The sequence below is a fragment of the Pseudoliparis swirei genome, chromosome 21 (genome assembly GCF_029220125.1).
Source record: "Pseudoliparis swirei isolate HS2019 ecotype Mariana Trench chromosome 21, NWPU_hadal_v1, whole genome shotgun sequence".
NCBI lineage: Eukaryota > Metazoa > Chordata > Actinopteri > Perciformes > Liparidae > Pseudoliparis > Pseudoliparis swirei.
In genome coordinates, this window is record NC_079408.1 from 14157620 (window position 1) to 14182707 (window position 25088).

Here is a 25088-nt window from a genome sequence, read left to right on the forward strand (position 1 = left end):
AAGCACCCAGAAACACCCACAAGCATCCGCCAGAAACCCCGGCGACGGAACCACCACAATAAAACACCCCGGCGACACATCCCAATGAGGGTCTTTTAGTTTGAAAAGAAGACTGGAGTCGCGCGCCCCCACGCGTGGCTGGCTTGACGTCGGGGATGCAGGTGGAGCGAGGCGGCCAGGACGTTCACATCTGTCTTGAAGGAGAGAGAGAGGGTGGGGGGGGAGATAGAAAACCTGCGTTGTGGTCTGCTCAACGCTCCGGATAACAAAAGGAGAAGCGCAGAGGCGGCAACTGCATCCGAGCTTTACATCCAGGGATATTTACAAACCCCCCGCAGGACTGGGGAATATTATCGGAGGATTGCCGCAAAACACAAGTAAGGACTTTTCTCTTCTTTGCCCGTGACTATCTGCTTTTAGCTGTGAGGATGTGTCACTCCACGCACACATGGTAACATACAATAACACACATTGTGCAATGTGTGTCGCTAAGAGGGAGACAGGGGCAGCGCACGGTGCGTAATGGGTCAATAGTGGGAGGCGGAGTGGATTCCGGGGTCCGCTGTTTGTTTTCCTGCAGCTCCGGCAGCACACACGTTGAATCCGGTGTGTGTGTGTGTGTGTGTTGGGGTGTAAATGATGGAAGCCACACGTTGACAGCGGTGTCTGGAGTGTGTGGGAGTTCGGGCGCACGCACGGAACCAGAATAAGACATGTGCCATGGGCGAAAGTCCAGTTGTTTTACCGTGCGCGCCGTGGATGTGTTACGCAGACCACTTGTGAGGGGGGGGGGGGGGGGCACTCGCGGTCGTTTTTTTTTTTTTTTTACTTCAACAGCTCCTGGTTCAGAATCCAAAATGAGTCTCAAGTGAGACCACGGTGTGTGTGTGTGTGTGTGTGTGTTCGTGTTGATGTGGCCTGCTTCTCACGCGCGCGCGGGTCTCACTTCTCCGACACTCTGAATCCCTGTCACTACACACATTGAATGGCATTTTTACCACTCTAGATATGATTTATGATTTTTGGCCATCACCTGCTGTTTTTTCTTCTTCTATATATATTATCCTTTCCAATGAAATGCTAGAATAAAGTGTTGGTGACGCGGGAATGAGGCCACCGGAGGGGATACTTTCTGCACTGTAATTGGCCGCTGAAGGGCAGAACGGCTGTGATCTGACCCTGTGTGCTGTTAATGCGATTAGAAAAACTGTTTTCTCAAAGTAAACGTCATCAGCCCGAAGTGTTAGTAATTATTGCATTATGGGAATGTGTGTGTGTGGCTCTTTATCACGCCGAGCACACTGCGACTGTATATATGCGACTCCTGCGCTACCGTGTCTCCAAACGCCCACTGGGGTGCGTAACGGTGTCTCTCTCTCTACACACACACACACACACACACACACACACATCCCCGGAACCAGAAGATAAATAACGATTCATACACACATGTAGATCTCTGATTATGGGATTCAGGAGTCAGGTTGTGGGGTTCGTTGTAGTGAGCTGAGGGTGAGGTGGATGGAGAAACTGACCTTTTCTGCCCTTTTTGTTATGCTAAAGCTGTGTTAATGTATTTCACAATAGGCCTACGTATGTCATTTTAAAAAAAAAAGTCTGCATATTTATAATTTTTCTTGAAACCACTTCTCCGACTTTGGTGTTGAAAAAAACACGTCAGGAATAGAATTTGTATTTAATTCTAAAGTCTTTGCTGACAGTAAAAAAAAAGAAGATGTTCACAAGGTGCTCGCTGTCGTGGAGTCGGAGTGAAACAGAGGCTGTGATTGGCTATCCTGAGGTCATTGCTTGAAGAGCTCCTTGAGGGAAACACAATGCAGTGTCAGGATGACTGACCAGGCGCAGCAGGTGGAGGCGCTCGCCGTCTTGTTAATGCAAGAGAAGCTCTGTGCTAGCAATCAGGCGAGGTCATGTGACTCATATTTTCAGGAGTAAAGGTCCACATTGAGGGCCTTTCAAAATAATTGCCTGCCTCTTTTTTTTCCCGTCAGTGGGCGACTTCATTATCGTTCAACCAGAGAACTACACAAGCGATGTTGCTTTTTTTTTAGCGCACTTTAGCATCCGGTTGTTAATTAGCATTTGGCAAAATAAAAAAATCACAAAAATGACTCCGCCATCAATCCAGTCTTAACGAGTTTAGACAATGGCTTTAGAAATACCTAAATGGCTTCTCGCCTTCATCGCTGGCAGAAAAATCGGCCCTTATATGAATCCACTTTTGTTCTCAGAGCTTTCAGAGCACTTCATGAAGGGTGCTTAACGTTTGCCTTTGTGGCTGGAGATGACTTATAATATAATTGCAAATTCCCCTGCAATTTGAATAATTTCTCCAGACTCTTTTTCACCGTTTGTTTCACGCGGTGAGAGTAGAAGGATTTTAAGGTCCTGGTGCTTCTCGTTGTTTTCGCTCATATCCCTCCGCCACCATGGCTCCCGACAACTTTTCCCGAAATACAAATCTCTAGCTTTTCAAACTTCCAAATGTCACCATTCTGGGTCAACACACAAAAAGCTAAACACCTCGAGGAAGGCGTGAGCGTATCGTAGAGTATGTGCGTGCAATAGATCCGGTTTGCTAGAGTTCATCTCAGAGGATGGACTTGATGAAGCAGCTGGATCTCATGTGACTTATAAGATATTCGGTTCTCTCATGCCGGGTATATTTAGGCCGAGCCTCCAAGCGGCTGTCAGATCGGAGGCATCAGTCAGAAACTGGATCCCTTTCGCGGGGCAGTGTTTTGAGCGGCTGTCATTTCCCCCTGACCCAGAGCAGAGGCGCTGTCTTCCATCTCACCTCTATCACCCCCCCCCCCCCCCACCGCACCACCTCAGAGAATCGGGTATGGAGAAAAAGAATCAGAATGGGGGTGATCTTCCCGTAATCCCTCGCATATGGCGGCAAAAAGAGAGCAATCTCCCCTCGTTAACTCACTCTCCTCCGCCGCTCGCCGTCTGGCCCTTCGGAGAGAAGAGGAAAAGGGTGTAGGGGGAGCTATAAAGAAGACGGACACTTTCACATGCCTCACGCCCTCCATTTTAGTGTTTTTGTTCGTGTGATGAGGGGGAAGATGAGGACTCATTCTCCCGCCATTTTTCCGTCACCGGCTCATTCTCCCGCCTTTTTCCGTCGCCGGCTCATTCTCCCGCCATTTTTACATCGCCGGCTCATTCTCCCGCCTTTTTCCATCACCGGCTCATTCTCCCGCCTTTTTTCGTCGCTGGCTCATTCTCCCATTTTTTTACGTCGCCGGCTTATTCTCCCACCTTTTTTCGTCGCCGGCTCATTCTCCCGCCTCTTTCCGCCACCGGCTCATTCTCCCGCCTTTTTCCGCCGCCTCCTTTTGATCGATCAGCAGAGAGTAGAGGTTGGATTGAAAGGTCTTGTCTTAAGTGATGGCGTGGATGGATTTGTGTGAGGAAGAGAAAAGGGGGGGGGGGGGAGTAGACACAAGATAAACAAGAGGGGAAGAGAGGATCCAGCATGGCCTCCATCAATCCCATCAAGTCACGCCCTTTTCCTCCCACGTGGCCACGGCGGTGGGATATCCGTGTCTATTGGTGATGATTTTAGTCGATCATTATGATTGAGGATGTCGGCACAGGAGGGAAAAGACTCCAAAATGGAGACATGATGGCACCAGTGGAGTTCAAAGCTCTTGACAACTTGCCTTTGGTCTTTCTAATGAGAAAAGAGTTCAGGGACTTTAGGGGATGTAAATCCTGGATTCATGCCACATCTACTCCATTCCACAAAGTTCGGGTCATGAATTCATTCAAGTTAGTCTGAATCTGGGGTGAGTTTTTTTTATCGCCTATAGTGGGATGATTTGAAATGTTCCCATTGACATATTTCACGCCTTTTTTTAGTAAAAGGCTCAGCTTGCATTTCATAAAGAGAATATTGGGGAGCATCAATAATAGAGACGTACAACAGACATTCCACCCACTTTGTCATGTCAGCATTTTGTCTCTTTTTGGCATCTCCTCTAACGTCATCACGAGTTCCTTGAGGACTTCTGTACCTCAAAGCAGCCGCCAGCGAGCTGTTTAACCGGAGTTACTCCAACGTAAAGGCAGCTGCTCTTTCTCAGGTTTAAAAATATCTCTACGTTCCCACTTGGAAGGGCACGCTCTGGATGAAAACGGGCCAACGCAACCTCCCTGTTGATGATGATGCATCGGGCTCACCTGCAACCCGAAGGCAGTCGTTCCTCTCCGATCCCCACTCGGCCGTCTCCATCTTCTACGGGAGCTGTACCCGTCTCTCCCAGGCTATGCTAACGTGAGGATCCTATTTCAAAGTGGAGCAGGTTGCATAACACGGATATGGGACACACACAAAAACCAGCATAAGACTTTGATGCTGATAATTGAAGAGTGGGTGTCAGTAACGAATCCTTATGCTGTGGGATCCACACTATTTCTAGTTTTTGCATAATCATGCAATTTGCTTGCATAACACTTGCATATCTGACTCTACAGTCGCGTAAAACGACAAGTGCTGGACGTTAGCATCGGTCACTATTTTGGATGTCTTATGCAATAAAACACATTTATTTTGCATTATTAAATAATTTGTCGTTATGAGATTGTTTCTCGACCTGAACACGGCCGAGTTGGAAGATGCAGACAATCAAAGGAGAGGACTGTAAATGTGCTCTTCCTCCCTATCATTATTTGTGTTTTCAATTCACTTTCGTAAAGCCCAAAAATCCAAAATGACAAATTATCCTCAGAGGGCTTTATAGTATGTACACATACGACATCCCTGACCTTTGACCTCACATCAGATCTGGAAAAAACACCCCAGAAAGCAGAAAAGATAACGTTTCACGGGGAACACAAGTCACGCGTGAACAGTGTCGACATACACGGACCCACGCCGTCTTGTCTGACTCTCAGCAGCTTGAAATCCCCCTAGAAATCCATAATCCTTTTGTCCGTCCTGTCTTGAAGGAATATTTATTTTCAGTGCTGCCCAATAAACACAAGTCGTCCCAACCCGAGCCGCCACACACGCTAAAACCTCCATCCTGAAATGTAATCCGTCCATTTCCAATCCCAGAATGCACCTGTTCCTTTGCACTCTATTCACCAGCTGGAATTGGGTCTGGATGGCGCCCCACCTGGGGCTGATGGGGGGGGGGGGGGGGTTATGATATTGAGATACCATCAACCGCTGCGACCGCCAACGCACAATGGCCACTTCGACCGCCGAGAGAGGGAACGGCTTCGGCGGGGGCACAATGGGCCCTTTTTTTTAGAAAAGGTGCCCCCTCCCCCCCCCATTGGGTTTGTGCAGCCGGCGTTACCTCCTCCATCAGACTTCACTTGTCACCGATACGACGGTTTTATCTGCTCGACCGCCGCCATTCATCCCGTGGAACTCTCACGTGGAGCGCTCTCGACGGCCCGAGGACGTGACGGGTCGAACCATTGCGGCGATGAGCCGGGGGGGTGGAGGAGCACAATTAAGCGACAACTGCTGACACCATTTTGTTATTCAAAAGAGAAAACACAGCAAGGAAATGGGCACTCAAATTCAATCACATTCAGCTTTATTGTTTTTTAAAAGTTGTTATTGTTGTTATTTCTCTTGCTTTCATGCACACACTGTATTACCACACTCTGCTTTTTGGTTTTTGTTTTGGCAGAGCAAATTGAATGTTTGATAGCAGCTTAGGTGCTAATTTCTGTTTGCGCCATATGGTCGGCTCCCAACATTAGTTTTGATAGCTTCCTCTTTTTTGTTGAAGCTGATTTCTACTGTGTGTTGTTGTTGTTGTTGTTGTTGTTGTTGTTGTCATTTTACCGTTCGTCAGGGGCAAATGAGCCCGGTGTCACTTTTGTGCGCCGCTTTCACACTTTGAAGGGAGGAATTTAGAGACGTGAAGGGTGAAGGTGTCTAAATGATGGTAAGAGGAAAGGAGGCGGGGGAGGGAGGATGAGGGGGAAGGAGACAGACAGAGAGAGAGAGAGAGAGAGAGACCATCTCAGTAACTGTGATGCAGTGCACACATTTCTTTAGACTCTCTCCTCACTGTTTGCTGTTCAATGCAACACCGTGAAGCACTTTAAAAATCTCTTTATTAAAAACCATGTCGCATAATCTCATTCCCTTCTGGGAACTATGAATTCCTATATCTCAAAGTAATGGTCGTGCCTATAGTTTGATGAACTCTCTTGCAGATAACACGATAGTGATGAGCAGAACATGTGATTCCAGTGTCTTCCAGGACAAATCATGTGGTAATTTTGAATATTTGTTTCTTTGAATGACCTCCAGTATAGTCCGTGGAGCTGGAGGAGCACTCGTAGTCATCATCATGGCTGGATACAAACACATGATGTCACATGACCGGATAACAAGTCTCTACGTATCTTGTTGTTACACAACCGAACATGTTATTACAGTAACTGTTCTTCAACGACCCGGTGTTCTCTCCTGGCTGACCTTTGAAGGGCTGGAGGCATCCACCGCCTCTCCAATGACGGCCCAGATATTTAATAAGACACAGATGTGATTGTTTCGGGACCGGAGCCACTCTTCCCCCACAATGGTGCTAACTGTGGGTTCAGCACTCAGCGGGTTGTTCCAAGTCTTCATCACTTCACGGTCTGAGCGGTCCAGGGTCATCAGCGTGTTCCCGCTCTGCCAACCTGGTGGGACTCTATGATTGGACATGGCCAACAGCGTATAGCTGTACATGGTTCCTTTTCGAGAAAGATACAAATAATCATAATAATAATATCAATAATCATATTAATCATAATAATCATAATAATAATACCCATGATAATAATAATAATTCCCATGATAATCAGAATAATGATGATAATAATAATAATCGTAATAATATAAATAATATGAATAATATAAATACTATAGATAATAATAAAACCCATGATAATCATAATAATAATACCCGTGATAATCATAATAATAATAATTCCCATGATAATCAGAATAATGATGATAATAATCGTAATAATATAAATAATAATAAAACCCATAATAATCATAATAATAAAAATAATAATACCCATGATAATCAGAATAATAATAATAATGATATAATAATAATCATCATAATATTAATTATAATAATAATACCCATGATAATCCTAATAACAATATAAATAATAATAATAATCATCCTAATAATAATAATAATAATAATCAAGCCAGCTGTAGAGTGTGGGCGTCAGGACGTTTGTGTGTATGTGTGTGTTTGTGTGTGTGTGTGTGTGTGTGTGTGTGGGGGGGGGGGGGGGGGGTCACAGATGGTATTAGCTGCCTGTGCCTGTTTTTACTGAGTGGATCCGTGTGCATGTATCAGGTATTTCCACGACTGCTGTGGCCCCTCACCTTTTTTTCTGTTTCCTGAAATAGAGGGCACGTTTCCTCGAGCTACGTTTGAATAAAGTCAGAGACGTCCCAACCTGCCTGCTAAGAACGGGGTGCAATAAAACTTAATTTGCTATTTTTGACCCGAGACATTTTCTTATTCTGAGGTATGAACTTGCTCTGTTCTCCAGTCGCAGGGCAATGGGCTGTATGATAGGTTTAACTCCCTGAGTAAATATTACACCACAAAACACAGGTTTATAATTCCCACCGGAAGAAAATATCATTACCAGGCCGAAGAGAAGAAGAGACAAACGCAGGCAGGACATGGTTTATAAGACGTCGTCACATCTGTGTGGCACGCAGCAGGATAACGAGAGAGAGAGAGAGAGAGAGTTTTCTCTTCTAACATTAATGTCTCCGTCTTAAAGGACGTCCCTTTAAATCCTTCATCGTTAATGCTGACGATTTTTTTTTCATAATTGCAAATTCAATAATATAAATTCATACTGAACTTGTATACCATGTATATCTGTGCTACATTTCACAAGCCAGCTGTGTGCTAACAGGTTTAAATGAGGGAAATAAACAAAGACTTGTTGTGAGGAAGTCAGTGAAATACGTGTGAAGAAGATGATAATGTGACTTTGAACTGTTGGTGTTATGAATCGCGTAAAAAATCAAGAAAAATCAAGAATAGTTATTGCAAGCAAGCCATTTATTGTCTTTTACCTCACATGAATGTTGGAATAAGGACAACACTGCACAGCCGTGTTCTTAGCTGTGTGAATGGGAGAAGTCCATTTGGAGCCCGGTGGGTTGTTGTGTGTTCCTTCAGCTGCTGAACAAAAAGCCTTTTCATTGGGATCTGAAAGAGACGACAGCGAATCAGAGTACTTGAACATTAAATGTCTCCCTAACCCTTTTAATACAAAATGAAATATCTCTAGACTGCTTTCCACACTTTTCTTAATTTCTTCCATTCCTTTATCTTCTTTCACATCCCCTCGATTCACTGCTCACAGTTAAAAAGCTGAGTGTAACCTCACTTGATGTCATTAAGCGCTCGTGGCACATCCAACAGTGTGCTCGCCACCTCCAGCCTCTCCAGCTGAGGCGGGGAGCTGAACCAGAAACACTGCGTGCCAGATGCACTGTGGGGGGGCACGAGGACTCCATGACCATCAAGGGAGGACGGGCCTGGCGCACACAGCCCGTTGGCGCGCTCCGGCGCCACACACGTCATGGGCAGCTCGCGCTCTGCGTGCTGAGCCGCTGTCAGTTCAGCACCATGGACAGCTCCCCTCAGGCACACGGGTCAGCAGTAGTATCATGAGAATGGAAAAAGACTTTGGGCTTTTCTCCGGGGCTTTTGGAGTAATACAAGATAAATTAGCTATTAGCGTTCGTTGTTTTATTATTATTATTATTATTATTATTATTATTATCATTATCATTATTATTATTATTATTATTATTATTAACATTCATATTTTATTTTTATTATTATAATTACCATCAGCATTATTATTTTTATTATGACCATTATTATTTTATTATGATCATTATTATTATTATTATTATTATTGTTATTACCATTATGATTATTATGATGGTGATGATTATTATTATCATTATTATCATGGGTATTATTATTATTGTGTTTATTATTATTATGATTATTGATATGATTATTATTATTTTGATTATTTAAAGCATACCATGTACATTTAAAACATAACTGTCACCATTTGATGCTCTGAACCAGATTGTAGCTACACAGCTAATCTGTTGACCCTTAAGAGACCATAACACACATACAAGAATAACAAACATTAACAATAACAAACATTAAAAATAAAATTAAAATAAAAAACATAAAACAATAACAAACATAAAACAATAACAAACAATAACAATAACAAAAAATAACCTCCAAAAATAACAAACATGAAACAATAACAAAAAACAATCATAAACATAAAACAAACATAAAACAATAACAAACAGGAAACAATTCCAAACATAAAACAATAGCAAACAGTCCAGGATAAGACACAATACAACAGTATATGTGGTAAGAAGAACACACAATACACACAATGCAAAGCGACAGTACAGCACATTAAAAGAAAGTAATATATACTAATACAAGTAAATAATACATAGTATTAAACCGTAATATTCTGTGATAAGTGTTGTCATTGTGTACTTACTCCATAGGAAAGTGGTACTTCTGTACCACCAGTACTTTTAACATTTTTAGATACCTTTCTCTCCCCCGCTGTAACATGTAGTGTCCAACACACAGCAGGTAGATGTTAGAAGAGCCCAGATATCAATAATGAATGTAATGTTAAACTATTAATCGTGTTACAAAACTCCCGACATCGATTGGCCGGTGTAAACTGTTGCACTCGTGTTTCATCATCGCAGCTCTGGAGAAACATGACTCCAACTTTTTAAATAGAACTATTTTTACAGTGTCAATACACAGTACAGTATTAATGGAAAGCAAAGTATGTCTCCTGTGCTGTAATACTGCTGCACTGCTACAGGAAGTCTTTTTACTCATGCATTTAAACCGTCTTCTCTTCACTTCCAGTAGCCCACGTTGGCTCTGGGAATAGACGCAATGTTTGCTTTGCATCTATTGTTATAATGTTCTGTATTACTATGGCATTTCTTATTCAACAGCACTGTTGATGTTCATTATATGTTTGGGTTCCATAGATACTTTTATATCCTAGGTTTTCTAACATATCAGGAATGTTATATTAACTTTGAGTACAAAGGTATTTTATTGTTTGCTACTTTTTAAGATGATAAAATGCAAATGATAGTGTGGAATGTGATCTGGTATATTCTTTTATTATTATAATAATATATATATAAATATATATTTACAATATATATTTCAATATTTATCTATGCCAATATATATATATATATGTCAATATATATATATACATTATATATATATTTATAATATATATTATAATATATATATATATATTTATAATATATATATACAGTATATGTTTACAATATATATATTTATATATATATAATAAATAAATATATATTATACATATTATATATATACAGGACTGTCTCAGAAAATTAGAATATTGTGATAAAGTTCTTTATTTTCTGTAATGCAATTAAAAAAACAAAAATGTCATGCATTCTGGATTCATTACAAATCAACTGAAATATTGCAAGCCTTTTATTCTTTTAATATTGCTGATTATGGCTTACAGCTTAGAAAACTCTAAAATCCTATCTCATAAAATTTTAATATTTCCTCAGACCAAGTAAAAAAAAGATTTATAACAGCTGAGTGTTTGTCAAGGCTCAGGAAACCCTTGCAGGTGTTTCGAGTTAATTAGACAATTCAAGTGATTTGTTTAATACCCTACTAGTATACTTTTTCATGATATTCTAATATTTATAGGATATTTGAGTTTTCTTAAGCTGTAAGCGCAATCGCAATAAATCAGAATAAAAGGCTTACAGAAAATAAAGAACTTCATCACAATATTCTAATTTTCTGAGACAGTCCTGTATTATACATTTCAAATATATATATAATATATATATATATTATATTATAAATATTATATATATGTATATATATGTTATATATAATATGTATACATATATATATATATGTATATATATTATAATAATAATAAAAGAATATACCAGATCACATTCCACACTATCATTTGCATTTTATTATATTAGTATGTAGGCAGCGAAACCTTTTACATTTTATTGTGACAGTGAACAGGACTATTCAGTCTGCAGGGAAACTCAATTGCATATTAAAGGAATAAGTAAACAGTCTGACAGCGGCTGGCTGCACACACACACACACACACACACACACACACACACACACACACACACACACACACACACACACACACACACACAGCAAGGCCATGATGTTGACTTACTGCCTGAGACAGTTTCTCTCCTCAGCCCAGGCTGCCTCCACTCGGCCGGCTCCTCTCCAGCCAATGGGTTCTCAGGAGGTGTGTGTGTGTGTGTGTGTGTGTATGTGTGTGTGGGGGGGGGGGTGTTCAGCACCTCGGCTAGCTCCTTGTTCCTGGACCGCCGCTCACTCCCCCCACTGAAGCATGAAGAAGCTGTTCTTTCAGAACCTAGTTACACACACTTGCCAGCTCAGCACTCACTGTGTGTGTGTGTGTGTGTGTGTACCATAGATGTGGCATGCCTACCTGGAGTCTGTTGTGGGTCGAGCTCCCTAGACGTCCCCTTACAAAAGGACTGCACAGCTTTTTTCTATGATGGATTAGAGCTGCGTATGTGTGTGATTTCCCACTTGTGTGTGTGTGTGTGTGTGTGAGTGTGTTACGGTGGACTTGAACTATCCACCAATCTCTTTCTCCCTCTGCCTCTCCCTCTCCAGTCGTTTCTGACCTCCTCCGCTCACTATACATGTATTCGCCGCCGGTGCACACGCTAACGTCATGTCTCAGGAAGTTATCGACCCAGTCAGGCCGTATCCAAACACAACTCACAGGTTGTTTATGTGTGTGTGTGTGTGTGTGTGTGTGTGAGCGTGGGCTGGCGCTGGCTTAAGCTGACGTTTTCTTTCATTATTATTATTAATTATTGACTCGTGTGGAGGCGGTGGGAAGGGGTTCGCCGCCCTCGTGGGATAACGCTGCTGTGATTATGACTGATTTACAGCCGTCAGCCTTTATCGTGATGACTGTGCACGACTCTCCTCCCTCCATCAGCCCTCTCTTTCACCCTTACTGCACTCTATACTTTGCATTCATATCTTTTTTCCTCTTCTTCTTCTTCTTCTAAATCAAGCCAGACTTGATACGGGCTTAATCGAGGCTCAGGGCGAGAAACTGCTGACTCTCTTTGATGTTTTTGTGCGTCAGGTCACGGTGCAAATGTACAGATGAGGTCACGGAGCCTCTTAGTGCACTTAAGGTAGCTGCAGAATATCCATGTAAGCTCTTTTAAAGTGCACAGACTGATGCCATGTGCAACTTATTGAAGGAAATACAGTCGTGTGATTTATGGAATATATTGTAAGATAGGAAGTGTGCTCAGGTTGCATGAACGGTCCCCCCCCCCCCCCCTTCAAGGTGCCGACGGGTCCTTTATGAGAACGTTTACAGCGCTTATGCCATGTGCACACGGCCCCGTTGATGTCCCCCGGACGCCACCTGTGTGACCTCAGAGAGGATGAAGTGAGGATGCTGATGTGGCAGCTAGCGCCCATCCCGTCCCCTACAGATGGTCCCGGTGGGCCGCGACGTGGTGCGGGGGGGACAGCTGCTGGGTGTCACCGCGAGAGAGAGAGAGAGAGAGAGAGAGAGAGAGAGAGAAGGTGGTGGAGGCTTATGAGGTTGCCTTCATGCCTGTGCTGTGACCTTACGTCTCCACGATGCTCAGGATCTGGATACAAATAAAACGAGAGAGCGGGGCGAGGTGATGATAACGGAAGCGGTTTTGGACGAGCCGGTAGGATAGAGAGATGAATGCAAGGGGGATGAAACAGAGGGGGAGAAAACGTTTCCTCTCCCTCTCTCTCCACTTAACACAGTCAGAGAGTCGAGAAAGAGAGAGAGAGACGGAGAGGGGGATGAGGTTTGGTGAAGGTGCAGAGAGCACGCAACCTGTGGTTTGACATTGCGGCTCACCTTGGCTGCCAGTCAGTTTGGAAGCGGAGGAGGAGGGGGGAGGGGGGGTCACGTGTCTCCCTCTTGGTTCTGCTCCCCGCTGTTTTTCAAATGAATTAACCGAGTGCCTCGGGAAATGGCTAATGCACTCGTTTATTGAGATAGGGAAAACAGGTGGCTGCCATACTCACCTCTAGCGGTCGTCTCCTGCGCGGGAGGAGGGGGGGGGGGGAGGTGATTCTGAGGAGCGACGACGAGAACGCAGCCGTCATCCGTTCCCTGTGAGGAGGGAGCGGGAGAGAGATGGGCGAGAGACAATGAGTCCCAAGATGTCAAGAGAGAGAGAGAGAGAGAGAGAGGGCCACCGGATGCATCGCGCATCACATCATATAGTCATGGTTACGCCGAGGGAAAGGAGACCTTTACCTGCCGAGCGGCGCGACACGCTGATCATGATGGCGCCGCGAAAGGTCGCCTCGGTGTGTTGGTGCGCGATGTTTTTTATTGTTTTCGTTTTAAATACTGTTTTCTGTTAGATCCCAGAGCTCTTTCACCAGAGAAGAGCTCTTGATCATCAGGGGAACAACTCCAGCGGATTTACTTCCAACGTTTTTAACTTCTGTGGAGTTACTGGACATTTTTGTAAAAGGTGTGCTCACCTTCGCTTACCGCAGAAACGCCGCGGAGAGGAAACGTTCGAGCGCTTGTACGCCTACGGAAACGGGGATCTCGTACAGCGCTGCCGGGCATATTTCTCCAACGTCCGCCCACTGTGCAACAAACTGGACGAACTCCAGCTGCTGGTGGGGAGAGAGACAGAGACTTCTCCCTCACGGTGCAAATGTACAGATGAGGTCACGGAGCCTCTTTAGTGCACTTAAGGTAGCTGCAGAATATCCATGTAAGCTCTTTTAAAGTGCACAGACTGATGCCATGTGCAACTTATTGAAGAAATACAGTCGTGTGATTTATGGAATATATTGTAAGATAGGAAGTGTGCTCAGATTGCATGAACGGTCCCCCCTTCAAGGTGCCGACAGGTCCTTTATGAGAACGTTTACAGCGCTTATGCCATGTGCACACGGCCCGTTGATGTCCCCGGACGCCACCTGTGTGACCTCAGAGAGGATGAAGTGAGGATGCTGATGTGGCAGCTAGCGCCATCGTCCTAGATGGTCCGGTGGGCGCGGCGTGGGGGACAGCTGCTGGGTGTCACGAGAGAGAGAGAGAGAGAGAGAGAGAGAGAGAGAGAGGTGGAGGCTTATGAGGTTGCCTTCATGCCTGTGCTGTGACCTTACGTCTCCACGATGCTCAGGATCTGGATACAAATAAAAGCGAGAGCGGGCGGTGATGATAACGAGCGGTTTTGGAGCCGGTGGATAGAGATGAATGCAAGGGGATGAAACAGAGGGAAACGTTTCCTCTCCTCTCTCACTTAACACAGTCAGAGAGTCGAGAAGAGAGAGAGAGATGGAGAGGGGATGAGGTTTGGTGAAGGTGCAGAGAGCACGCAACCTGTGGTTTGACATTGCGGCTCACCTTGGCTGCCAGTCAGTTTGGAAGCGGGGGGGGGGGGGGGAGGAGGGGGGAGGGTGGAGGGGGGGTCACCTGTCTCCCTCTTGGTTCTGCTCCCCGCTGTTTTTTAAATGAATTCACCGAGTGCCTCGGGAAATGGCTAATGCACTCGTTTATTGAGATCGGGAAAACAGGTGGCTGCCATACTCACCTCTAGCGGTCGTCTCCTCCTGGGAGGAGGAGGTGATTCTGAGGAGCGACGAGAACGCAGCCGTCATCCGTTCCTCTGAGGAGGGAGCGGGAGAGAGATGGGCGAGAGACAATGAGTCCCAAGATGTCAAGAGAGAGAGAGAGAGAGAGAGAGGGCCACCGGATGCATCGCGCATCACATCATATAGTCATGGTTACGCCGAGGGAAAGGAGACCTTTACCTGCCGAGCGGCGCGACACGCTGATCATGTTCCTGCTGACTGGAGAGCATGGCGTCCAGCACCCTTCAGACGTCTTCCTCGCCCGTGTCTCCTGAGAGGTGGAGGAGGGGGAGGGGGGTAGAGGAGGGGGTGTGTCAGAGCGAGCTGTGGGCGACTCGCCTGCCTGACATTGCTATCTATCTCCCTCGCCTGCTTCCCTTTGCGATTGTTCACTTCCTAAAACATGATTTCATTTATTATTATTTTTTTCTCTCTTTCTTTCCCGATTTTTTTTTAAAGTGGAGCACTTGAAATATTCATCGGTTCAAGTTGAGTGATCAAACTAACGGGAGCGACTCTGACAAGATGGACCGAGAGCGTTGCATTGCTATATGTATAATATAATAAAATATACATCATATAACAGAGTTACAGAATGATTGACAAATTCCTCTCATGACATGTTGGTGTGTATGAACATCCACTGAAAATTGTATTTCAATACAGAAATATATATATATATATACATATATATATACTGTAAATTCCATTGCTGAATTGAAATATGTATATATATATATATATTTATATATATATACACATATATATATTTTATACAAACATGTCAAGAAAATAAAACGAAAACCAGAAAGTCCAAAGAGGATTTATGTTTTTCTTTCTCCGTTTGAATGGAATAGAAATATTGGTTTTGTGACTTATTCAATATTAGTCCTAAATACAAAGCAGAAAAGAAAAGCCACAACCCACATGTATATATATATACTTACATATATATATATATATATATATATATATATATATATATATGTGTGTGTATGTATATACAGGACTGTCTCAGAAAATTAGAATATTGTGATAAAGTTCTTTATTTTCTGTAATGCAATTAAAAAAACAAAAATGTCATGCATTCTGGATTCATTACAAATCAACTGGAATATTGCAAGCCTTTTATTCTTTTAATATTGCTGATTATGGCTTACAGCTTAAGAAAACTCTAAAATCCTATCTCATAACATTTTAATATTTCCTCAGACCAAGTAAAAAAAAAGATTTATAACAGCTGAGTGTTTGTCAAGGCTCAGGAAACCCTTGCAGGTGTTTCGAGTTAATTAGACAATTCAAGTGATTTGTTTAATACCCTACTAGTATACTTTTTCATGATATTCTAATATTTAGAGATAGGATATTTGAGTTTTCCTTCCCAAAATCTAATCAAATGGTCCCCGGATAATAACCAATCATCCCACCAAATGTCATGCGATTCGGTTTAAAACTCTTTTTTGTTATGCGAGGAACACGCATACAAATAAATAAATAAATAAATACACAGCGATCAAAACATAACCTTCAGCATTTTCAATGCGAAGGTAATAATATTCCTCCTAATATTTCCTATTATAATATCTTTCTATATGTATTAATTTATAGCATAAGACTTCCTCGATGTATATGAGCAAAGTCAAAATAAAGCAGAGCCGGGCTCAGAGAGCCGGGTTCAGCCGCGGTGGCTCGTCGGTGATGTCATCACTGGACATTTGAACTCGCGCCCAGCGGTGCCGAATTAAAAAGGTCAATCATCTCCGGATGCTTCATCGATTCCTGCCCTGAACTCGGGGTCGTCTTCCTCAGGTGGGGGATGTGCTCGTCGGGGTTTCTGTGCGTCCGACAGTAGACGCACTCAAGGTTGCGCATGTGTGTGACTAACAGTGTGTGTGTGTGTGTGAGTCAATGGAAGACGGTATTCATGGGTCCTCGCCTGCGGGCAGGACACATCATCTTTCCTTGTTTCCCGGAAGGCGGAGCCTTAGTGTGTGGAGATGCTGCCCATCGGCATGTGAAGGCTTGCTGATTGAATTAGCTCGGGCCGTATGGCGGAGGCTCGCCGGGCGCCACCGCTACACTGCTTCCTCATTAGTTTGAGAAAAAGGAGCTCAGGAGGAATCCATCGCATGTGGAACTCTGTGTACTTAAAGACATTAAAGACGTTAAAGACGTGAAAGATGTTAAAGATGTTAAAGACGGCACCGAGAGGAATGAGTCCGTTTGTGCTTTTGAGGACTAAATGCATCGACTGTCTCAGACTCATTCTCACCCCTTCATACTCACCCCTTCATTCTCACCCCTTCAAACTTACCCCTTCATTCTCACCCCTTCATACTCACCCTCTCATACTTATCCCTTCATACTCACCCCTTCATTCTCACCCCTTCATTCTCACCCCTTCATACTCACCCTCTCATACTTATCCCTTCATACTCACCCCTTCATTCTCACCCTCTCATACTTATCCCTTCATACTCACCCCTTCATTCTCACCCCTTCATTCTCACCCCTTCATACTCACCCCTTCATACTCACCCCTTCATTCTCACCCCTTCATTCTCACCCCTTCATACTCACCCTCTCATACTTATCCCTTCATACTCACCCCTTCATTCTCACCCCTTCATACTCACCCCTTCATACTCACCCCTTCATTCTCACCCCTTCATTCTCACCCCTTCATACTCACCCTCTCATACTTATCCCTTCATACTCACCCCTTCATTCTCACCCGTTCATTCTCACCCATTCATACTCACCTCTTCATACTTACCCCTTCATTCTCACCCCTTCATACTCACCCTCTCATACTTATCCCTTCATACTCACCCCTTCATACTCACCCCTTCATTCTCACCCCTTCATACTCACCCCCTCATACTTATCCCTTCATTCTCACCCCTTCATACTTACCCCTTCATTCTCACCCCTTCATACTCACCCCTTCATACTTACCCCTTCATACTTACCCCTTCATTCTCACCCCTTCATACTTACCCCTTCATTCTCACCCCTTCATACTCACCCTCTCATACTTATCCCTTCATACTTATCCCTTCATACTCACCCCTTCATTCTCACCCCTTCATACTCACCCCTTCATACTTACCCCTTCATTCTCACCCCTTCATACTCACCCTCTCATACTTATCCCTTCATACTCACCCCTTCATACTCACCCCTTCATTCTCACCCCTTCATACTCACCCCCTCATACTCATCCCTTCATACTCACCCCTTCATTCTCACCCCTTCATACTCACCCCTTCATACTCACCCCTTCATACTCACCCCTTCATACTCACCCCTTCATACTCACCCCTTCATACTTACCCCTTCATACTTACCCCTTCATTCTCACCCCTTCATACTCACCCCTTCATACTCACTCCTTCATACTCACCCCTTCATACTCACCCCTTCATACTCACCCCTTCATACTTACCCCTTCATACTCACCCCCTGTACCTCGTGTGGTTTATTAGTGATGGTCGGGCTGGATGCTGGATACCTCCCAGCTGGGTGTGACATCATCAGCCTGCTGTACATCCGGTAAGGTGTCAGAGAGCAGGTGTGTGTTCATCTGGTCACATGACATCTATTATTCTGTCCATCCTGGAGAGGGATCCTCCTCTGTTTCTCTCCTGAAGGTGTCTACACTTTTTTTCCATGTGAAAGTTTTTTCTTCTATTTTTGGGAGTTGTTCCTGATCCGATGTGAGAGGTCAAAGGTTAGGGATGTCGTACGTGTACAGGTTGTAAAGCCCTCTGAGGCAAATTTGTAATTTTTTATTTTTGGCTCAAAATCACCTGAATTGAATTGAATATACAAATAATTATAGGTAGGAAAAAAAAGTACTTTTACATTACTCTCCTTTGATTGTCTGCTTCTTCCAACTCGTCCGTGTTCAGGTAGAGAAACAATCTCATAACTTGCAGGACAACTTATTTAATAATGTGATAGAAATGCATTTTTTTGCATAATGTTCCATAAAAAATAGTGACTGATGCTGATGTCGAGCGTGATATATACTGTGAAGTCAGATGTTTGTTGGGAGGTTCTTCCCTTTTTTTCCCTGTGAAAGTTTAAAAAAAAAGTTTTTAGGAGTTTTTCCGGCTCCGATGTGAGGTCAAAGGTCAGGGAGGTTGCTCTCGGAGGCAAATTTGTAATGTGTGATATTGTGCGATACAAAATAAACTGAATTGAATTGGAGACGTTGTGGCAAAATCAGCATGAAGAACACATTCCCAACGAGTGTTATTTTGACGTGTCGGTACGGACCCACATATCGGTTTCAATTCTCTAATCCGTCCGTCCGGCTGACTGACTTCCCCCGCTCGGTGATTGGCCGACAGGTGCCGGCTACAGCTGGGGCAAAGTCATTTATTTCAATCGGCCTTCTGTCAGTTTAGCATAGTTTAGCATATCGCCACCTGAGGTTTGAAGAAAAAAAAGAGAAATGGAGGCAGAAGGTGCCGTCAGGGATATCAGCTAACCAGCACTTAGCCTGAGTTACATCACTCTGAGGTAAACACAACACTGCAGCCCGTCCATCTGATTCCCTCACAGTTACATGTTGTGTTCTTCTAGGCGTATCTATGCTGTGTGTGTGTGTGTGTGGGGGGGTGTTTGTGTGTGTGTGTGTGTGTGTCTGTTTTTGCATCTGCTTATTGGCTGCTCTCCTTCAGCTTTTCTCTTCTTTTTTTTGCAATGCAACCCAACGGCTCATCACACACAATATGCTTAAGATGCATTTGTGTAATACGTAAAACCTCTAACGGCCCACCATTGTTTCGGTAGACAGTGGTTGGAAAACGGTGGCGCTGTGGAGGAGGTCGGCGTGTGTAATGAGGATTAAAGTCATGGACGGGTCAGGAGCATTTGGGGCACAGTGTGTGTGTGGTTTTGGGTTTAGTGCACTCGCACAATGAGGACGGCGAACATTTAAGGCCCCACGGCATTGTAGAGTAATGCATATGTAAGATGTCATTGTGCATAATTTAGCACGAACAGGCAGAAAAGGCAGAGAAGGCGGCCTTGTTGATCATTCTTTAATATTTACATATAGCTGAGGGAATAGGATGTCTGCAATTGTAATGAAGTTAGGGTTCACTCCAATTGAATGAGTCTGCATGCAGGCCAACCTATATACAGTATGTAAACAGTATGTATGTGTGGTATATTATGTGGTATATTATTTTTTTTAATTATTATTATTAGATGTAACAATATATATGTGATGTGGTATATTCTTTTCTAAATTATTATAATTATATATATATATATATGATCTGGTATATTCTTCTGAAAAATATTATAATACATATATATATTTATATATTCTATATATATATATATAATATAGAATATTAAATATGCGATGTGGTATATTCTTTTTTTAATTATTATTATACATATATAATAATATATATATATATATGTGATGTGGTATATTCTTCTTTTAATTGTTATTATTATAATATATATACAGTAATATATAATAATAACTAAAAATAATATAACATTATTATATATATATATATGTATATAATAATAATTAAACAAAGAATATACCACATCACATACCACACTACAGTCAGAACAAATTGCCATTGAAATAATATATATATATAAAATAAAAAGCCTGTGCTTTACAGTCCCTCTGGCTACCTCCCAACAACCGACCTTGTCATCCTTCGCTCTCCTCTTCCTCCTCCTCCCCCTCTGGTTTCTCCAACTCTGTTGTGTGTCTCCTCCCCCACTCAGTGTGTGTTCACACTGTCCTATATAAAGGCAAATGGAGCTTGAGGGGCATTTTGACTCTCACGGGCCCAGCTGTGTTTCACTGTGGAGCATCCAGCAGAGGGGACGAGAGACTCTCCCTCTTCGGCTAAATAGCCAGTGTTCTTTTTGTGTGTGTCTTTCTTCGTCTTCCTCATTAATGCAGCCTGTGTTATTTGCCATGACTGTTTCATTAATATATCAGGTAGATCTAAATAAGATACAAATAAATGGCTGACAGCATCTGTTCGGTTGGTGTGAATGTGTCTTTGAATGTGTGTGGGAGTGTTATAGATTAGCTTGATGCTGTGTTGTCAAACAGCCAATCAGGGCAGTCTACATTTTCCTATCATGACGTTTGAATATTTGTTCCTCATCATCACGACACCTCCTCATTTCACTACACCAGCTAAATACGATGGCAGTTGGCTGGAGAGAGAAGTTTAAATATTAAATGTGTGTTTTTGGTTTAAAATGGTTCAATCGTTGGAAGAGAGCAAGTTCAACTCGCCCGTCTTTTAGGTCGTTACGTACATGGTTTATATTCTTTTTAAAATTATTATAATTATATATATATAATAGATATGCATTATAGATATGTGATTTGTTATAGACTTTTAATTAATATTATAATATATATAGTAATATATAATAACTAAAAAGAATAACACATTATTATTATAATATATATATATATATATATATAATATATAATAATTAGGGCTGTCAATCGATTAAAAAAAAAAAACTAATTAATCGCACATTTTGATTTTTTCCCCCCTTCTTTTTAAAGACAAAACTTCAAACAGAGCTGTGTTTTCAAAGAGGCTCCTACCTATAAAGTGCCAGCGAGGTATTTAATATCGTGGATGATAAATTGTTTCTTCAGTGAAACACCCAGATTAGTAAAAAAAAATAAGTATCTTGAGACACCATTGGTCCTGTCATCTTTAACATTGAACAGCAGCAGAACCAGTGGCCTTGGTAACTGACTGACATTCAAATATGTCACGTTAACCCTCTAGAGTCTGGGGGCATTTTATCCATTTTACAAAAAAATTGAAATTCACTTTTTAAAGGCGTTTGCATGTGACACATACCCATGTGTTATCCATCAAACATTCCAGAACAATCTCATCTCTATTCAATGAGGCACAATTGTCCTCGCGCCGTGTTCTCTGGTTCTCTGACTGACAGGCTGCTAATGAGCCTCACCTGTGAGGTGGGGAGGTCCTTGTGATTTACTGAGTTTGGTTGTTTTTTTCGCAAAATGTAGACAGACAAACGGATTGACAAATCACAGTGAAGGTTTCGTGTGACGAGTTCTTTCCGCGCCGCGTCATCCGACACGTCGCCCCTCTGTGTCTCTGTGGATCGGAGGAGCAGCCGGGAGGAAGGAGGAGCAGGATGAAACCCGACTGATTCATCCACGAGTTTAAACTGATTTCTGCTCCTTATTTTCGCGGAGAAATAATTGTTTTAAAAACGGAAACAGTGTCAAACCGTACTGCCGCGGTGTGAAATTCAGGGGAGTGAAAAAACTTCAACAAACACCGGAAGTAAACAAAGTTGCGTTAATTGCGTTAAAATATTTTAGTCCGTTAACGCGGCCAAATTAATCGCATAGATTAATGCGTTAACGCTGACAGCCCTAATAATAATACAAATAAAAAATCATATACCACACTATTTGAAGTTATATATTATTTATATAATTCATATGTGTGTTTGAGGTTGACGCTTTCTTTCATCATTTTGTTATAATTCATTCAGTTTGTTTCTGTTTTTTTACAATTGGAATAGTAGAATTCGTTGACTACCTTCGCCTGTATAGTGTGTATGTGGCTCAGATATTTGTTGATAACATGACATTAAACGCAAAGAGCTTTAATGTTCAACTAGCATGTCAAAGTGACCTCAACCAGCAGCTAGCACAGGCGGTTCCCCCATGTCAGTTGACCAGAGTTGGGTCTGGCCATGGCGGCCATGTTTACGAGCCATCATGGCCGCCTGCCTCCTGGGCGTCGCGTCCCTCCCCGTGTGATGTTCTCAGGGACATTCATCGAAAGCCTAATGGTCAAAACAGACCACGCCTCACTGTTTAATAGTTTCTTTTGGTGAACATGTCAACAATTGCAGATGGAAAGAAGATGGAAGACCAATTACAACCCTAAGTCCCTACTTGTGTCCTCGGCATACCGTACACACATTGCTTATTCTCATGTTAAGTTTCTATCAAAATGCATTATGATGGGGCTAAAAAAAAGAATACATGTTGTAGATATGTTTATGGAAATTGAACGTTTTAGGCCCCCGAAATGAGTGTAGGGTGTTCCTATGAAGCTCAACACGTTGCTTTTCAAACATTTCTCATTTAAAGTGAGAACATTTGACTTCACATGAAAGTCTATGTCTTTTAAAGTCTAGATACTTGATTTAAACCATTACAAATATATATTTTGATTGTTTTAATTTGTATAAATCAGTCAAAGCTCTGCAGGGCCTGAACCTTGATTAGTTACTCATGTTCCCTTTTAAGCCCAAAGGTGATCCTAATAAGGCCACTTCATCAACCAGTGAAGTATCTTCAACCATATGAATTTCAAATATTTCATTGTGTATTAACGATTTTAATTTCCGAAGCTAATTCAAGTGAAGTCAGAAATTACGGTTTAAAGACAGAATATTATATTTAAATACATGAAATAGAAGAACTACATTAAATAAATCTATAAATGGTGAACTTATTTCAGGAAACTCTGTAAGTAAGTATTAAATGAATCAAAGACTTTAAACTACTACAAATTAGTATTTACCAAAAACAGTAGCAGATAAAAATGTAAATATCTGAAGCCAAAGACGTCAAAGTTCTTTTGAAGTTCCTTTGGGATCAGCGTGCAGAACTTTGACAACTACATGTTATGTTTCTGATTGACTTACAATTAAAATGTAATTCATGTAACACGTATAACTTCATCAAAGGCAAAATGATGGTGTCGTTTTTGACCGATAAGTTTTAACTGGGCTTCTCTGGTATTTACTGAAGTTTACCCTTCAGACCCCTTTAAAATGTTCACTCTTTGTCTACTTATGACCGCGTGATATTTCAGTTTTTCTTTTTTAATAAATTTGCACAAATTTCTACATGTCTTTTTTTCTGTCAAGATGGGGTGCTGCGTGAACATTAATGAGAAATAAAAAGAACTTTTGATTTTAGCAAATGACTGCAATGAAACAAAGACTGAACATTTTAAAGGGGTCTGAATACTTTCCGTACCCACTGTAGATTATTACGACAAATGGTGTCATATTTTCTTTCAGTATGCAATACGAGTGCCTGGTATGACATGTCAGAAACGACACACGTTTATTAATTTCTAGTCCTACTGCTGTGCTACCGGGGTGTGTTTACGCCAACAAGTGTGTTGAGTGTCCGTATCTTCTCCCAGCTCAGTCGTTGCCCCTTTCGGCCATGCCTCGAGTTGTGATATAATTAACGGTGTTTTTACGAGCACCAACCATGGCAACAAAGGGAGTATAAAAAACAGCTGATGTCAACACATCTGTACATTACTTGATACAGAGCCAGAATATGAGTGGCGGTTCAATTGTAATCACCCCTCATCAGCAGCGATCATCGAGGTAAACAGTGCACGGGGACGGGGGTAATTAATCATCGGTCCCTCGTCCTCAATTAAGCCGACAATCGGAGAGACGGGAGGGAATATTCCAGTAGCCGAGCTGCTATAAAAGGCGGCACGTTGATGACACATCACAGTTAAAGACTTCCACCGTTCCAACATCTTGTTAGCGGCCCCTGTGTGGAGAGTCTGGGTGTGCTGAGAGCTGAAGATGCTAAGAGATGGCAGAAGAGGAAACCTTTTGAGGTTCTTTCCTCGGTTGTTTTCCATCAGTTGGCAAAAGACGATGAATCGATGTGATCTGACAATGCTGTGAGCGAGTGACTGAACTGCATCAGCGTTTTTCAGACCGGAAACAGTGGCGCCGCTCCCTGAAATCAATCAATCAATCGATGCATCGATGAATCAGTCGTGCCACGCTCAAACCGTTTGACTCGGGGAACGGTTCAATCAGTTTAATGAGGCGTGTGTCACTGGAGTGAATGAGGTCATGCAAGTAGTGTCAGAAATCATGGCTACGGTTCACCAGAAAACGGTTTGCTTACTCTAGTAATCTGAATTGTGATCATCCTTATTCACCGAGGCAGTTGGATACATCCGGTGTTAGCCAATGAGCTTCCAGGCTTCCTCTCCCCCTGAAGACTTGTTTTCTTGCAACCAACACCGAAGCATTCCTCCTCTTGTCAGCTGACATAATAACCCTGGACTTTATTGGCTGTTACCAGAGAAACAGAGGGAGGAAGGAAAGGCTATTGATCCCTTGTCAGGCGGGCAGGAGACACTCTGTTGAGAGGGGTTAATAAGCCAGGGAGGCTGGGGAAGTGCGTTAGCGTGAACACGGGAGGGAAAG

The 25088-nt window shown here is 42.6% G+C and overlaps 1 protein-coding gene across 1 annotated transcript in view; it reads left to right on the top strand.

Moving 5' to 3' along the window:
- Window positions 1-333: 333 nt before the first annotated feature.
- The window catches only part of nrxn2b (neurexin 2b), an 856499-nt gene continuing 831744 nt past the window's right edge, over window positions 334-25088 (top strand). The window contains exon 1 of the mRNA XM_056442212.1: window positions 334-377. The gene's annotated coding sequence lies outside the window, so the exon portion shown is untranslated. The remainder of the gene's footprint in view (window positions 378-25088) is intronic.